The following is a 6,867-nucleotide window of genomic DNA, read 5'->3' as shown; positions in this document are numbered from 1 at the left end:
TAGACTCCTGCTCAGTCTTTCTTGGACACCTGACAAACTGCAGCTTTGCAAAGGAAAGGCACCAAGTTTACCTGCTGTCTGTTCAAAATGTGTAGGGTAACTTCTGTCCCCAAATCCATCTTCTCTTCTGTTCATAATTGTGGAACAGCTGGTGAATCCCTCTCCACTTGAAGAGACCTGGGCTGTAATTTGCTGCTGGGAAGAGCATGAGGGGCTAAGCTGGCCCTGGGCACAAGCACCCACAAAACTGTCCACAACTGGGGCCTGGGCATGGGGAAAGAAACAAGAAATTTGCTTTAGAAAATACATTCCAAAGCTTACCTCAAACTGTTAATTGAAGTCCTACATTGCTGAAGCACAGCCCTGCCAGAATTACCCAATACATGTCACTTTTAACTCCAAGGAGAATTATGAGAAACAGAAAATGGGTTTTGTTGGTTTTTTTTTTTTCTTGGATTACCCTGAGAAGTATAGGCAGCTATTTGGCAGAATGGAGATAGGAGATGTTGTAGGGTAGGCAGCCAGCCTCTCCTGCCATAGCCATGAAGAATAACATAAACACCTTGATCCTATAAGCAAAGAGTTGATCCTTGCTTGTGCTATGCTAGTTATGAGCAATTAGGATAGATATTGCACAGAGTCTGGGTTTTAATTGATAAAGAATGTTGGAGGGGCACCTCCTGCCTTTTACATATACAAGGGATTACATCAAAATTCCTGGCCACATTGCCACACTGAGACCATCCCCCAGTTACTTTTGGGAAGTAGGACAATCTGAAAAAACACAGAGAGAAACATCTGGGAAGTAAACTGTCCTGTACAAAGTTTACAGTTCAGCTCAGCCCAAACCATTCAGATAAAATGAGAGCTGCCTCATGTTGTTAACCTCAGAGGAACTTAGAATCAGACATTTGTCTCAAATTAAGGAAAAAAAAAAAAAAACCAAACCAATCTCAAAATGCAGCCTAAAATGCAAATAAAACCAGAATGGAAACCAGTTGTTTAAAAGAATAATAATATATAGAAAGGACGGGAAAAAAAGGCAGAAAACTCCTGTTATTTGCCTGAGGAACCTTAAGAGGTTCTCCACCATTTCCTGCATCAAGAAAATTGAGGTTTTTACTCCCTGCAAAGTGAGGTAGAGAGGGTCTCTGTGTTGGCTCAGCTCATGCTGTCTGCAGTTCAGCTGTACCATCTCTTCCTGTTGCTGGACCTTAATGACTGACACCTTTTCCAAGAGGCTGAATGAGCAAGACAGCAGTCTCAAAATTTGAACCCCAAGTGCAAGAACTAAGCTAAGAGCCAGAGTAGCTTTACCTAACCAAAACCCTGCCAGTTTCATGTCAGCGTGACACAGCATGGGCTCTGTACAGGTAAAGCTGCAATGAGGCTGCAGCCGTGAGGCCAACAGCTCTGTTGGGTTATTTGGGGGAGTGTGGTATTCAGAGCAAGCAAGCTGCAACAATGTGGAGCTCAGCATGGGCTGAGAAGGCTGGAAAAGCCCATGGGAGCTTAGCTCATGCTGAGCTCCACATTGCTCCAGCTCACCTGCTAGCACTGGCCAAGCAGCCCAGCACTGCTGCTGGCAGGTCTGCATCGTGTGGTGGGTGCTGCTGGGGTTGCTCCAGTGTGCAACTACTCTGAGATGCTCGTCTTGCCATGGGGCTTTGGTACCTGAGGGGTTCATCCCATAGCCCTCCCTCTCCCAGATCTTTATTGCCCCCACTGCTGACTTTATGAGAGCTGTTCTAGAGCCAGGGTTATCTGAGGACATACTGTGGAGGATCAATACTTTGAAAAGCGCTCATCTACACACATGAAAATCCAGGACTAGTTCTCCACTGCTAGCTCCACCCACATGAAGCTTGTTGGTGTCATTCCTAACTGATGTTAGAATAAGTAAAAGCAGACCTAAGCTTTCAGTTTCTGCATGCTTCAAAGAATTTCTGTTTTCCTTCGTGGAAGAAATGTTTGAATTAATTGTTACACTTGCATAACATTATGCTGAAGTGCATTTTTTCCACTGTATAATTTCTAGATGAAAAAGCAAAGTTAGAGTGAAGTTATACAATAAAGGACCAAAGAGAAAATGTATAAAAGATCTGTAGAAAATACCCTCCTAACACATTAGAAATGCTAAATTTTTGAAGTTAAAAAAATAAAATAACTCCAAATGCAAAATAACAAATACTAAGCAAAGTATACACCCTTAATGCTGGCCCAAAATAAAGCCTGAACAGGGAAGAGTGTGAGAGCAGTGAACAAATAAAAACTTACTGTAGGACTTTTCCTGAAAAATGAGTATCAGCTAAGTACGAATTGCAAACACTCCAATGCCATTATCTCACTACCACTGTTCCTGGAGCAGGGGGAGAGCTGGGGGCTGATCAAGGTGTTGGTAAGCACGGTTTCCTGAGTGTGTGCATGCACTGCCCCGTGCAGCAGGTGCTGCGCCTCCACCCTCCGCAGGGCGAAGCGCAGAGCTGGAGGAGGACAGGGCAGTACCGTGCCTTGCAGCTGTGCTTCATGCCTTGGCTGACACTCCCTGCTCCTCCTTCTCCCCCAGGAGCCAGAAGATGCTGCTGCACTTCCTCACAGCCAGGGTTGGGTATAAGGGACAGAGAGAGGAAACACAGCCCTTCTGAGGCCATGCACATACATCAAATGTCCTTATTTACCTACGGTCCCACAGGCAGGATTATGAAAAGGACCTGTCTGCTTTGGCTGCACACTTGAGGCACATCCTGCACACTGCTTTCCCAGCTGGGCCCATCCCATCCCGGCCAGTGACTCAACTGTGAGAGAGATGGAAGTGTCGCTTACCCCATCACCCTGAGTCACCAGCTATTATTGTCACACACAGGTGCACAGTGCTGGTGAGAGGAATTTCTCTAGGGTTGCCAGAAAAAGCAGGATCACCATCTCCACATCACCACTGTAAAAATAGACACTTCTCTTTGGGAATTGCTACTTCAGATTGATTTCTAGAAGCTTGTGGCCTCCTGACAGAGATGGAATTAAATAGTCTCAATGTAAAAGAAGCTCAAGGATTGTGTCCTGGCAGAAAAGCTTGGGGAAAGGTATGTTTGGAAGTTCTGTCTGGGTTCAGGTTCACTTGCCCTAAGCCAACCCCCAAGAAGTCTGCACATCTGGATGCTGTATGGGACCGTGCCTGTGTACAGATCTGCAGTATCATGCTGTACGTGGCTTCAGCAAAGCTGCCTTTGCCAAACCGAAAACTTCCTCATTTATCAGCTTTGATCTCTTTGGCAGACGAGCATTTCAGCGCTTAACGTTTTGCAAGAAAGCCCTGACTTTTCTCAGCTGTTTTCTGACGACGTCCCCTGCATTTTCATTTTGGGAGGATTCTTTTCTGTGCTCTCCAAACGTCAGGAGTGCCCCGAGAGTTCAGGAGGGAACAAACAGGGCCATTTCCCCTGCAGATGCTGGGGACTTCCAGGCAAAGCGAGCTTATGCAGAGAGCACAGGGGCCGCAGGGCCCAGCCCAGCCCGCGGCCTCTCCGCCAGCGGCTGCCTACGTGAGTTCCCGGCTCCCCACGGAGGTGCCAGGGAATCCCGGGCTCCGTTTCCTAGGGCAAGGTTTAAATGTGAAGCGGGTTTTGGCTGCGGGCTGCTCACGGGTCCCAGCCGTTTCCTGAGGAAACGCAGGCTGATGGCACCGCTCCGCCGTGCTCGGTCCCGTCCTTCCGCCGGCCCGGGACACCTGGAGCGGCACAGCCGCGGCCTCAGCGCGGGGCAAGGCCCGGCCCAGCTGCGGGGGGGCCGCGCACCTGAGCCCCGCACACCGAGCCCCGCACACGGCTGGGGGGCTGCACACCGAGCCCCGCACACCGGGCCCCGCACACGGCTGGGGGGCTGCGCACCTGAGCCCCGCACACCGAGCCCCGCACACGGCTGGGGGGCTGCACACCGAGCCCCGCACACCGAGCCCCGAGCCCCGGCCCGGCCCGGCCCTCGGTACCCCCCTAGCGGCCGCGGCCTCCCCGACCCTCCCGGCCCTGGCGATGTGCCGGCCGCGGAAACACGAGAAACCCCCGCGAGAAGCACGGGCAGAGTCCTCCCCTGTGCCTGCAGGAGCCCAGGGCAGCAACGCCCCGGCTGGAAGGGGAGCATTAGCCCCGCACGGTGCCCCGCGCCCGGCTACGCCGTCACCCCCAGTGTCATTAGATCCGAGCTGCTGCCTTGGTGTGCCTGAGGAGATCTAAGGTTTCCCCAGGAGCCACGGGTTGGGGGAAGGCTGTGTTTAGCTCACAGGGACCTTGCCGGATCGCAGCAGGACTGTGGCAGGATCCTGGCTTTCCCTGTGGTGTGTGATAACAGCCACATACCCACTGCTAACCCAACTCTGAGACTGCACAGACATTTCCCACCTCAACCCCAATGACCTCCTCAGATGTTACAGCAGCCTACCTGCTTCCCAAGCAGAAACAAGCAGCTGCGACTCTCAGATGTCTCTGGTCAAGAGGAGATTACTGTTACAACCTGGTTTATGTCCCTGGTTTATGCTCTCACAAATGGGCCAGGCCCTGACATCTACACACAGGGAACTTTCATCGGTCTCCTTCTCCTTGGTCATTTTGTGGGCTGCAAAAACCATGCTGCTGGAGCTGCTGCTCTGTTTTCTGCAAGTGAGAATGCATCCTCCTGTGCAAGGCTGATCAGTCTGCACTCCAACACTCATTTACCGCCCCTTGACTCTCATTTACTTTTTCAGCAAACCTTCAGCTGATGAGTGAGAAAAACAGACCTTCTTCCCTGCTTCTTCTACTGTAATTGAAAACAGCTCAGAAATGCAGCCAGGGAGCCCTCTGTGTGACCAAGAGAAAGTAGGTTTGTGCAGCTGTGGTGGAAGAGGACTTGTCTAAAACCGGGATTGGGGCAGGGTTTGCTTTGCATTTTGTTTAGAGCAAAGAGCAGAGCTGAGTCTCATTTTATTTCCTGACCTGTTAGGCATCTCAGCTTCAACATTCCTTATGCTTAGGCAACATAAATCATCTATAAGCTCCTCAAACCTGAAGGGGATTTTTTTAGTTAGAGAAGGACAGGGTGCATTCTTCTCTACCTAGCAGCTTTTGGATTTTATTAACCCAGTCTATATTTAGCCTTAATTTGAAGGATGTGTAGACTGGATGTCCTGTTGGAAATGCATGGAAAACTGCCTGCTGACCTGACCCGTGCTTGCATTTCACCCAGCAGCTGCAGCCCGATTGGCGCATTAAACACTTTCAAGTCGTATTCTCTTGTATAAAGAAATATCCTGAGTTGTGTTGGCTGTGAGCATTAGGGGAAGTGACCTCTTGGGTCAGTGTTTATCGCAATAGTTATGAGAAACCAAGGAGTGACTCCATAGAAGGGGCATGATCCCAGGATTTCACCTCTGGTAGGATGAGAACCTCTCTCAAATCTCCCAGTTTGGAGAACCCACCTGAAATGACAAGAGCAAGGCTTGAGGGGTTGCTGTCTCCTTCTGCCATTGGTATACCCTACAGTCTTACACTCCCCACTTTCCTCTCTGTAGAGCAGGGACAATAGCACCATGTTTTGCAAAATCCCAGTGTGACTTAACTAGATAGAACTTGCATTACGCTGTGGGATTCCTCTGCAGCTCAGCTGAGCATGGCTCAGAAGAGAAGGCAAGTCAGTCACTTAGCTTGCAGTGACAGCACAGCCAGATGTGGATATTTGTGAGTCCTTCTGAGGCCTTGGCCTGCACAAACTGGCACTTGGAAATAGTCTCCAGCTTGTTCAATCTCCACATTCATGTATCCACCTCCAATCTCTGACGTAGAATCCTGTTGTCATTCCACACACAATAATATCATTCACATATTAGGCCATGGGCTTTTCAAGGTCAGTGCCATCAATATGTGGAAAGCACTAGAGGACAATAACAGGTTGATAAATCACATGGCAAATTAGGAAAAGGCCCTCAAGGGTTGTGAAATGTATCAGATCCACTTATCACAACCCTTTCTGATAGGATCTGTGAATCCCTGGTAGTAAACATCCTGCTTACAGTGCTAAGGTTGCTTCCTCATTGTGTAGGAGCAGGCAGCTGTCAATCCCAGCCACTTCTGGTACTAACCTGACATTCTCCTTTCTTTCTTTTGACAGGAACAACTGGAGTCAGTCACCCTGCAGAGCTGAGCAATTTCTTCTGCTTTCAAAGCTCATGAGACACAAGCAAGGGCTCTGTGAAGAAACACTGCAGAATCCCTTTGGATTGTGCCAGGATGTTTCCACTTGTTGAGGAATATATTTGGTGTTGTCAGCTTAGTGTGCAGCTGAAGGGCAAATGACTGCACACTCAGAGACACAGCAGGAGCTGATGATGCCAGGCTTTGGCATGCTGAGACTGTGAGGGTGTAAAAGTCGAGGGTTTCCTTCTTTTGGGGTCCCTCCTTGGAGGCACACAGCTCAAGTTGTTATTTTGTTATTGCACCGTGATTAAATAATTTTAAAGATCCAGAGGTCTGAGAGTCTGCTATGGGGAAACCTGGGGCTGAACTGGTAAGGAAATCTGGTCTGACTGGGATAGGGGAGGAGTGGGTAGTGTGTAGCCATGAAGAGGCCTTGGTCCCAGTTCAGGTGGTGCAAGTGTGACTGCCAGGGAAGTTTCCTTAAGACCTCCTTGTTTTGCTCCAGGGTCAGTAGCTGGGACAGCAGCCAGAGCTTGGAATAGTAGGGCAGAGCAGTATTTATGAGACACCTGTAGAACAGTGATGTGGCTGGGGTAATCTAGGATCTAGGTTCCTCTATCCTAGTAAAATTAATGTTGCCAGGCACTGGCATATTGTCTGCTCTGTCGAATAGAAATGTCTCTTGCACAGTTTTGTCCTGTGCAGC

At 49.4% G+C, this 6,867-nt stretch overlaps 1 long non-coding RNA gene across 1 annotated transcript; it reads left to right on the top strand.

The window, feature by feature from the left end:
* The first annotated feature begins 2,879 nt into the window (after positions 1 to 2,879).
* Positions 2,880 to 6,486, top strand: LOC130254424 (uncharacterized). The gene is made up of 2 exons (XR_008840707.1): positions 2,880 to 3,080; positions 6,136 to 6,486. It is a non-coding gene; the product is annotated as an uncharacterized LOC130254424 (long non-coding RNA).
* The last annotated feature ends 381 nt before the right edge of the window (positions 6,487 to 6,867 follow it).

The sequence above is a fragment of the Oenanthe melanoleuca genome, chromosome 5, assembly GCF_029582105.1.
Source record: "Oenanthe melanoleuca isolate GR-GAL-2019-014 chromosome 5, OMel1.0, whole genome shotgun sequence".
In the NCBI taxonomy this organism is placed as follows: Eukaryota; Metazoa; Chordata; class Aves; order Passeriformes; family Muscicapidae; genus Oenanthe; species Oenanthe melanoleuca.
Note: the sequence above shows the minus strand (reverse complement) of the source record. Positions and strands in the feature narration are given on the sequence as shown.